Source organism: Gossypium hirsutum, chromosome A06 (assembly GCF_007990345.1).
Source record: "Gossypium hirsutum isolate 1008001.06 chromosome A06, Gossypium_hirsutum_v2.1, whole genome shotgun sequence".
Lineage (NCBI taxonomy): Eukaryota > Viridiplantae > Streptophyta > Magnoliopsida > Malvales > Malvaceae > Gossypium > Gossypium hirsutum.
The window spans coordinates 22,129,401-22,139,696 of record NC_053429.1 but is presented as its reverse complement, the minus strand read 5'-3'; the positions used below and the strand labels follow the sequence as shown (position 1 = coordinate 22,139,696).

General features: G+C 38.4%; 1 non-coding gene across 1 annotated transcript; it reads right to left on the bottom strand.

Moving 5' to 3' along the window:
- Nucleotides 1-6,360: 6,360 nt before the first annotated feature.
- LOC121231751 (small nucleolar RNA R71) lies at nt 6,361-6,467 on the bottom strand. The gene has a single exon (XR_005929806.1). It is a non-coding gene; the product is annotated as a small nucleolar RNA R71 (small nucleolar RNA).
- Between the last annotated feature and the right edge of the window lie 3,829 nt (nt 6,468-10,296).

The window sequence follows — 10,296 nt, the reverse complement described above, 5'->3', positions numbered from 1 at the left end:
GAATCCAATATCCGATTCTGTTTTCTGGTAAGACTTTCGAGGACGAAAGTCCTTGAGGGGGGAGAAATGTAACTTCTCGAAATAGGGCCTAGTCGAAATAGTGGTTTCGGGACCAAAAATCTGACATCAAAATATTTATTTTATGGTTATTATGGGGCCTAGAATATGAATATATGCATGTGTTAAAATTTCACGAAGAAATTCTAAGTATAAGATGTCCAGTTGGAATTAATGACTAAATTGAATAAATTGCAAAACATGGATTCTAGAAGCAATTTTTTTGAAATTGATTTAGATTATAAATTATAAGGTCTTGGAGATCAATTTGCCCAAATTCTAAATTTTTGGACAAAAATGGGCTTGCATGGATGAAATTTTAAAAAATGGGCATGAAGGCATTTTGGTCATTAGGCATTTTAATGAAATAAAAAGGGAAAAATAAAGCAAAAATATGCTCATCTTCTTCCCATAGCTACCGAAATTTGGAGGACACCATAGCTAGGGTTTCTTCAATTTTCAAACTCAATAGTAAGTGCTCCCAAGCCTCGTTTTCTATGTTCTTTGTATTTTTGAAATCCCGGTAACTTGCTCTCTCCATTTCTACCCATATTTCATGCTAGGTTTCATGTTTGAAAATTTACCCATGCATGAGTTGCTTGTATTTTGATGGATTATGGAGGGATATGAAAGATGAATGTGTATTAAACATTTTTTCCTAATTGATTTTCATGGGAAACCCTTATAGGGACCATTTTGCAAAAGATGTAAATGTGTGGTAGAAATGGGAAAAATAATGGATAATGTGGGCTACCATAAGAGAGGAAAATGTTCGGTTAGGCTTGGGTAAGATAGAAATTGCATGTATTTCATTATATGAGCCTAGGGACTAAATCGTAAAGATGTGAAAGGTTAGGGGCAAAACAGTCATTTGGACTGGGGGTAGGTATTAAACTTGAAATGTACAATGTGGGGTATTAATGAGTTAATTTTGCTGTTATAGACCCCGAGGAGCAAATTCCGGAGGTCAATCGTGGTAAACGCAAGGTTTTGGAATAACCGAAACACAATCCCGAAAAGAATAACAGGTAAGTTCGGATAACTTAAAGTAAACCCCTAATATACATAATTGTATGATTTATGAAAGCATATTTATCGATGGTATGAAAATGCATGAAATGCTCCTTTGGTAATGACTTGTTGATAACTGTCTCGATTGAGGTTAAAAAGGGAATTCGATGGATAAACCATGTTTTACATGTGAATTGAGATCCTGCATGTGTTGCAATAAGGATTTAGCCCGGATGGGTAATCTGTGATCTCAAATATGGAAAGGAATCTAGCCCAGACGGGTGTTCCTTGAATGATTGAGCCTCTCAAAGAATATATGTGCACTGGATTTAGCCCGGATGGGTAATCTGAATTGGGTCTGAATTTAGCCTAGACTGATAATTCAGATCCGAGCTCACTAAGGGTGTTTGTCGTTATAAGGGATTTAGCCTAGACTGGTAATCTTGACATCACCTTAAGAGTTCATATAATTGGGGATTTAGCTTGGACTGGTAATCTCGCTATATGATGTGAGGTTCGCGGTAGTGCATATATGAGAAATGATCATTCGTAAGAATTGACGGGTAATGGGTATTCCATTGAGATTTCCTAGAAACTCAACGAGATTAACATGGGATATATATATGTGAATCAAATGTTGAATGATGAGCTCATCTAGTTAAATTACATGATTATGTGACTAACTTATTGATTGAGTGCATGCGATAGGAAATCATTTCATAATGGATGATTTCATGGATTAAGTATGGATGTATACTAATTACTTGGTAAGTTTTTCATGGATTAAGTATGGATGTATACTAATTACTTGGTAAGTTTACTTTCCGGTTATTCGAGCTTACTAAGCATGAAAATGCTTACCCCTTTCTTTTTCCCTGTCTCACAGAGCTCAAGGACTCATAAGGATTGGAAGACAATTGGGGAGTGAACACACTATCAACTAAACAAGCTTTGGCATAAAGACTCAGTTTATTTTGTTCAATGGCATGTATAGTATTTTTGAGTATTTTGTTATATGTGTCATTTGATTTTCCTAATAAAGGCATGTAAAAATAAGTTTATCTCTTTGTATATGGCCATGTAAATTAGCTTAATTTAAGTAGGCTATGACCTACGATTTTATGCATGGTTTTAATTACGAATGATGGGTTGCTATCAATTAGCAATGAATCACATGAATGAGCCAATTTCAGATGGATTAAAGTAATATGGAAACCCATGACACTAAATAGGAAATAACCATTTATGTATGGAACCAAAGATATGAGGTTTCCATACAACTATTTTCATTAAGATTATTTACAAGTATATAATCATGCTTCTTCTCAAACTTTGTAACCATTAGGCACAAGTAGTATAAAGGGGTGACTAAAGGCTTGGAAAATAGCCTAATAAAGTCCACATGGCTGGACACATGGGCGTGTGTCTAGGTCGTGTATGACACACAGTTCCCTCCCATGGGCATGTGCGATGGTCGTGTGTCTCCTGCACTTAAAATTTTAGCTTAAAGTTGTGCACGAGTAGGCCACACGGGCTTGCGCCATGGCCGTGTTAAAATGACAGTTTCGTCCAGGGGCAGGTAGCACCGGCGTGTTCCATGGCCGTGTTGATAAGTCAATGTTGCCCACGGTTGAATGGCATGGGTGTGCCCTAGGATACACGGGCGTGTGTCCCTTTTAGTTAAGGAAAATTTTCTGAGGAGCCCAAGGCTAATCGAACGTGCCCATATTTGTCCCGCATTGCCTTCGATATGTTATAGGTCTCGAAGACCTATACAAGGGAAGAGATGTTGATGATTGAAAAGATGTAATTCAAATGAAATTTTGTGACCCGAGTTAGTATACTGAAAGTGTAAAGTTTCGGTAATGCCTCGAGCCCTGTCCCGGTGTTGGATACGGGTAGGGGTGTTACAGAGTTTGTCTAGCTGTGGGCATGGCACTTATGTGCATGCATTCCGTGTATCCGATTATATTCCGAGTGTTCAACGGGTAATTTGGCGAAGTATTCGTTGATGATCCCAATGAGATAAGCCATTGGTGAGTATGCCTTTGAGTTATGTTACAAGTTGTACAGGTATGTACACTAAACTTATCTGTGATGCCTTGGCATGTGATGATCTATGATGTATATAGTATTTGGTGAATATTATGAAAATAACATGATTTGGAATAAGTCCTTGATACTTGATGACCTTGATATTATGGATTTATGCTTATGAAACATAATTATGTGTTCTTACCATTATGAATGAAATGATATTGTATGGATTTGGTGAAAAATAGAAATGAATGAGTAAATTTAGTCTTGGCAGTTCTAGGTTACTGTAGTGGTGCAAATTTGGAAATTTACCATAAATTGTCAAAATTGAATTAGGGACTGAATAAAATATGAGGTTAAATGCCAATGAGTCTAGTTTCACATAGAAGAAACGGTATATGCAATCGAAATTTATATTATGAGATATTTAAATTTTTGTGGGAAAGAGGCTGAATGACTTCGTGATCCCCTATTTTGATTTGAGAAAATCATTAAAAACTTTATAAAAATATGTAATTTATATTATTAAAATACCTAATGAGTCTATTCTTTATAAATATAGATCAGAGCATTATCCGAATTCTGTACTATGAGAAAAATAATTTTTAGTGATGAGAGGTCAGAACTATTGGACAACAAAACAGATGAAAATTTAATGAATAAACTGTACTAATTGGCTAAACCAAAAATTCTAGAAATTTTACGGGATAAAGGTATATGAGTATGTTTTCAAGGAAAATTAACTAAACTTAATTTTGAGTCTCGTAGCTCCAGATATAAATGAATTAGTAACTGTAACTCGGTAAAATAGCTTAACCTGAACAAGAGTAAATTGTACAATTATGATGTTTTACCTTAAAAAAAACATGTGGGTAATTGCTTATTAACTTCATATGGACTTACTAAGCGTAAAGCTTACCCCTCCTCTCTACTTCTTCAGTTTTGGCAGGTCAGCTCGGGGTTAGAGATCGTCAGAGGCAAAATCACACTATGAAGCTATCATTTTTGGGAGAATTAATTCAAATATTAGAAATATCAAGTGAGTGGCATGTATAGGAAGTTAGTTTGTGATATGTATTATTATTATTGATAAACACCAAATTATACATATTTTTACCCAAAATACCTAGCATATTTATGGATGTTTATTACTAGATTTATGGATTTTGGTGCTCTTAATCTGGTTATTTCATGTTTTGTACTCAGGAGAGCACCAAGAGTCAAAAGGAGCCAAAAACGAGCCAAAAAGGGGCAAAACGGGCCAAATCGAGAAGATGACACTGCCTAAGCCTTGCCACACGGGCAGCTCACACGCTCGTGTCTTTCGAAGGTGTCGACCAAGGCTTTCACGATTCACACGGCCTGGCCATTAACCCACATGGCCATGTGCAATTTAACGGATCGAACACGGCCTGGCAATCACGTCACACGGCCGTGGCACATGGGCGTGTCCCTTTTTCAAAGAGTTGTATTTTACACAGAAAAGGATACTTAGGGAGGAAGAAAGCCAATCCAAAGCCTATATAAACACCCTAAGCATGACTTAGAAAGGGGCCACTCTCTCTAGAACTTTTCTGGAGTACAGAACCTCACGCTGGGAATTACTTGAATAAAACGAGATGATCCATCCCAAAAGCCGGAGCTACTCCAAGACTAAAGATCTCTCTCAGAATTCCTTCAGGGGTTTTAGATTTTTCTTTATGTTTTGTTATTTTCATACTTTTGAGATGTACTCTTATTTTATTATGAACTAAACCCCTTAGATACCTAAGGGGGTTGAAACATATGATGGATCTTGTTATTATTATCTGAACTGTATGATAAATACTTGATTTGTTCTTAATTATGTGTTTTTAATGCTTGAGTTAATATTCTGGGTATTAATTCATGATTTGATGTGCTTATGCAGAGGAGCAAAAGTCCATGTCTAAGAGTAGATTTGGCATAATTAAGCGGAGTTGATCGAACATCGAGAAATAGGGTTATGAGATTTTGCCAGATTAGGGTGAAACCTAATATGGGAGTCCATAGATTGATTTACTGCTTCCCTAGGGGTTTTAATTAAGAAAGAGATTTTGATTAATTCAACTAAGGGTTAGATGCTATTAGTCTCAAAAAAGATAATAATATAGGTTAGGGAGTCCAACGGATCAAGTCAAGTGAATAAATCATCTGGTTTAGAGTCAGTTAACAAGTGAAATCTAGGTGGATTCCTCCTTGGGTGTCGTCTTTGTCAATTACTTTTCTTCAAGCCTTTTTTCCAAATTTTCTCTTTGCTTTAGTTTAATTAGTTAATTAGTTAATTAGTTTAGTTAATTAGTTTAATAAACAACCCCTCCTTATTTCTAGGTTAAATAATAAAAAGATAGTTATTACTAGTACTTTTGTTCCCTTGGGTATAATATCCTAGTCTTGCCATTACTATACTATTGTTCGATAGGTGCGCTTGCCTTTTCGTCGTGATAATATTTAATTTAGGTTTGATCTACATTATAAATATTTATTACTTGTTATGAATCACGCAATCAAGTTTTTGGCGCCGTTGCCGGGGAACTAAAATATTAGGGACGCTCAATTTTTATTACTTTAGCCATTTATTTTTCTTGCAATTTAATTTAATTTCATTATTATTATTATTTATTAATTTATTTTTTTCTTTCTCTTGGCAGGTTTTTATAGTTTATGACTAGAAGAAACCTGTCGGGACCATTACTTTTTGACGAAGAAATCGATCGTACAATTCGCAAAAATCAAAGAGAAATAAGGCGCAACTTAAGATACACGGAGAACGAGCAAGAAGACGATATTCAACCCCCAATCGAAGAGATGGCTGAAAACCAAGGCAATCAGCTACCTCCTATAGTTGCGGTTAATCAAAATCCTGCTCCACGTACTATGTATGATTATGCTAAACCTTCTTTAACAGGAACTGAGTCTAGCATAGGTGGATCGGCTGTAGCTGCAAATACTTTTGAACTGAAACCTAACACAATTCAAATGATACAACAGTTTGTTCAGTTTGATGGTTTGCAGGACGAAGATCCCAACTCTCACTTAGCAAACTTTCTGGAATTTTGCGATACATTTAAAATCAATGGCGTTTCTGATGATGCCATTCATCTTTGATTATTTCCTTTTTCATTAAGGAACAAAGCTAAATAGTGGTTGAACTCATTACCACGAGGGTCAATTACTACTTGGGAACAAATGACCGAAAAGGTTTTACTAAAATACTTTCCGCCGGCTAAAATAGGTATATTACGTAATGATATCTCTTCTTTTGTGCAGATGGATTTAGAAACACTTTACGATGCATGGGAGAGATACAAGGACTTACTGAGAAGGTGCCCCCACCATGGGTTACCGCTTTGGCATCAAGTACAAACATTCCACAATGGTTTGAATCCCTTGACTCGAAAAATGGTTGACGCGGCTACTGACGGAACCATCAACAATAAAACACCGGAAGATGCCTATGAGTTTATTAAGGAGATGTCACTGAATAACTATCAGTGGAAAATTATGAGGACAAAGCCAACGAAAACAGCCAGCGTTTATAACGTCGACTCAGTTATTATGCTGCCAAATCAGGTAGAACTTTTCAATAAAAAAATTTGATGGTTTACTTGGCTCTACGCAGGTACATCCAGTAATGAGGTGTGACGCAAGTGGAGGAGGTGTGCATACAGAATATCAACCCTTCAATCCCACAACTGAAGAGAAACAAGTCAACTATATAGGTAACAATAACTTTAGATATCAAAATAACCCATACAGTAATACTTATAATGCAGGTTGGAGGAACCACCCAAATTTCTCCTAGGGTGGTCAATGGAATCAAAAGCCACAAAATCCTCAGGGTTTTCAACAGCCACCTTATCAACAAGAGAAGAAACCAAACCTTGAGGAGTTGCTCTCAAAATTCATATCAGTGTTAGAAACCCGTTTCCAAAATACCGAGACAACACTTAAAAATCAACAAGCATCGATCCAAGGACTCGAGACTCAGATAGGCTAGCTTTCCAAACTAATCTCTGAACGACCACAAGGTAGCTTGCCAAGTAACAATGAACCCAACCCAAGAGAACAACTCAACATAATTAATATCCAAAATGACGAAGGAGTCGTTGAGCCTGAACCAGAGTCGAGGCAAGAAATAATGGTAAATAAAGGGAGAGATGAGGTAAATCAAAATACAAACAAATCAGAGACTGTCGAATATAAACCTCGTGTGCCATACCCTAACGCGACAAGGAAAGACCACTCAGACAAACAATTTGGTAAATTCCTTAAACTTTTGAAAAAATTACATATTAACTTACCGTTTATTGAAGCTTTGTCGCAAATTCCAAATGCAATGAAATTTTTAAAAGAGCTTTTAGTAAATAAGCGGAAGTTGGATGAAGCGTCGCATGTGGAGCTAATTGCAGTCTGCTCAGTTATTCTACTGAATAAGCTACCTCACAAATTGAAAGATCCAAGGAGTTTTACAATTCCTTGCTTAATTGGTAGTTTAGATATATGTCATGCATTAGCTGATTTAAGGGCTAGTATTAACGTCATGCCTTACAAAATGTTTAAGCAACTAGGTCTTGGGAAACCTAAACAAACTAGGATGAGCATTCAATTGGTAGATAACACTATAAGATTCCCTAGGGGTATTATTGAAGATGTACTCGTGAAAGTAGATAAGTTCATATTTACCGTTGATTTCATTGTTCTAGACATATAAAAGGATAATAACACCCTTTTGATTTTAGAGAGGCCCTTTTTAGCAACTGCTAAAACAATTATTGATGTTGGTACAGGTGAGCTTACACTTCGTGTGGGAGACGAAACGATCACTTTTCAAGCTTGTAATTCTGGCATCACATCGAACATTGAAGGTAATAGTCCACACCAATCTACTAAAACTGACAATATGACTTTGCAGAAATTGAGCTTCAAAGAAGTTCACGAGCCATGTTCCAGAAATGATGGAGGACACATTCATGAAGAACGAAGGCTACGGATAGAGGAGCTAGACAAATGGCGAGCACACAAACCAAGAACACATGATAAACCGAAACTATGCCAAAACAAGCCCGATACCTCTCCTAATCAACTTAAGGTTAGCAATAAAGTCTTACTAGATGCCGCAGATCCCCATATTGTCACTACCACACCAAATGAGGAAATCCCTCTTACGGTACTCAATATTTTTCCATTTGGTACGGTGGAGGTGAGTCACCCCAAGTTCAGCACTTTTAAGGTAAACAAACCTCGATTAAAACCCTATTTTGATGAGATTGATAGCAGGAATGAGGAGAATAAACTCCTCGAACCATCCTGACCATTCACTAGAGAGGTAAGTCGAGCTTAGACTATAAATAAGCGTTTCTAGGGAGGCAAACCGGAGCATTAAAATATTTTGATTTCTTTATTTTTAATTTCTACCACTGTAAATCATTAAATTTATCTTTGAATTGCAAAGTTTTTCAGCACACACGGCCAGGCACACGAGCGTGCCTAAAGCCGTGGCCAAGCAGGGGAAGAGACACGGCCGTGCGATACGACTGTGTAGAAGCAAGACATGATTTCCCCAAAACACGGGATGCGATAAATCCCCACGACAGTGTGACATAGCCATGGGTGAACTTGGTAGGTGAACACGGGCGTGCCAGGAGCAAGGTTCAATTCTGTTTCATTGACATGGGCGTGCGACACGCCCGTGCCATTAGGCCGTGGACAACAATACACGGGCGTGGTACCCTAACACACGGGCGTGGGAGAAGCAAACAAAGCTAGGCACACTGTGCGACATGGTCGTGTGCCACGCACGCCCCAGACACACGGGCGTAAGATAGCAGCTGGGCACGACATAAATTGAAAAATTTGAAAAACACGGGCTCACCTTCAGAGTACACGGGCGTGGCCCTAGGCCGTGTGCACCTCCCCTATATAAGCAAATCACTGTTCATTTTCTTCGTCCTTTCAAAACCCTAGTCGAAATCTCCCCTTCCCCACTCCCTAATCCCTATTCTGGCCATCATTACCCAGATTCTCACTTCCCTAACCCTCAAACCACCCTAAATTCCACTCCTCCTACATTAATCCTCACTTTCCCCTCTCTTTTCCCTCGATTTTTCCTCCAAACGGCTGTACACCCACGCAACACGCCCGTGCTCGCCACCAACACGCCCATGCGCCACCCTACAGTAGTTTTTGGTTCACTTTCTCAACCTGAATACTTTAGGAATTTGCTTTAGTATTTTTTATATTTGAATTGTTTAAACTACTAAATAGCATATGCTAGTTTTGGGATTCTTGATTAACTGATGATACATCTTTGATTCCAGTAAATGCTTCTGAATAATCATATAAATTTTTCACCTCTCTCTTGATATAGTTAAATGTTAACACTTCTTGGACCTACTATATCAATGCTTATACATTTTCAGGTACATTATGTCATCATCAAATGGTAAGAAGGCCGCAGTCCCATCCTCAACGAGACGTAGGGGACCGGGTTCTTCCTTAGTACGTGCTATAGTATAAATTTGGCACCCATTCCTTGAGTTTCCGTAAGCTTCGCAGGAGGATCTATTTCAGATGCTACGCGCGCGACCCTTCACTACAGGTCGCTGCATCGACTGGGCTGCCGTAGAGCAAGTCCAGCTAGCTGATGCCATCCGTGCCCTCCTGTCTACAAACCCATGGGAATGGTTCTTCGCTATTACCGAACCCACTTATTTAGAGTTAACTTTAGAATTATGCTCTACTTTTCATTTACAGTTGGTGATGACGAACAATGACAACCCCGGCACCATTCACTTCCGATTAGGCGGTCTAGTTCACGCGATGAGTGTCCCAGAGTTTGGAGTCGCTCTGGGACTTTACACCGATGAGTTTATGGAGGAGGAGGACATGAATACACTACCATGCAATATCCACATTTCGCCCATCTTGTGCTGGAAAGCTTTGGCACCATTCTCTTCCACCTACGACCCCAGGCACTCGAAGGCCTCAGCTCTCACTCTTTCCCTATGCTATCTACATGCCATATTGGCACACACTTTGATTGAAAGGAGAGAAAGCATCGGCATCGTCAACACCCACGACGCCTACTATTTATTGTGCATGGCGAATGCACACGTGACTGACTTGGCATACTTTATCGCTTTCGCCATTCGCCATCAGATCGAGTGGCAT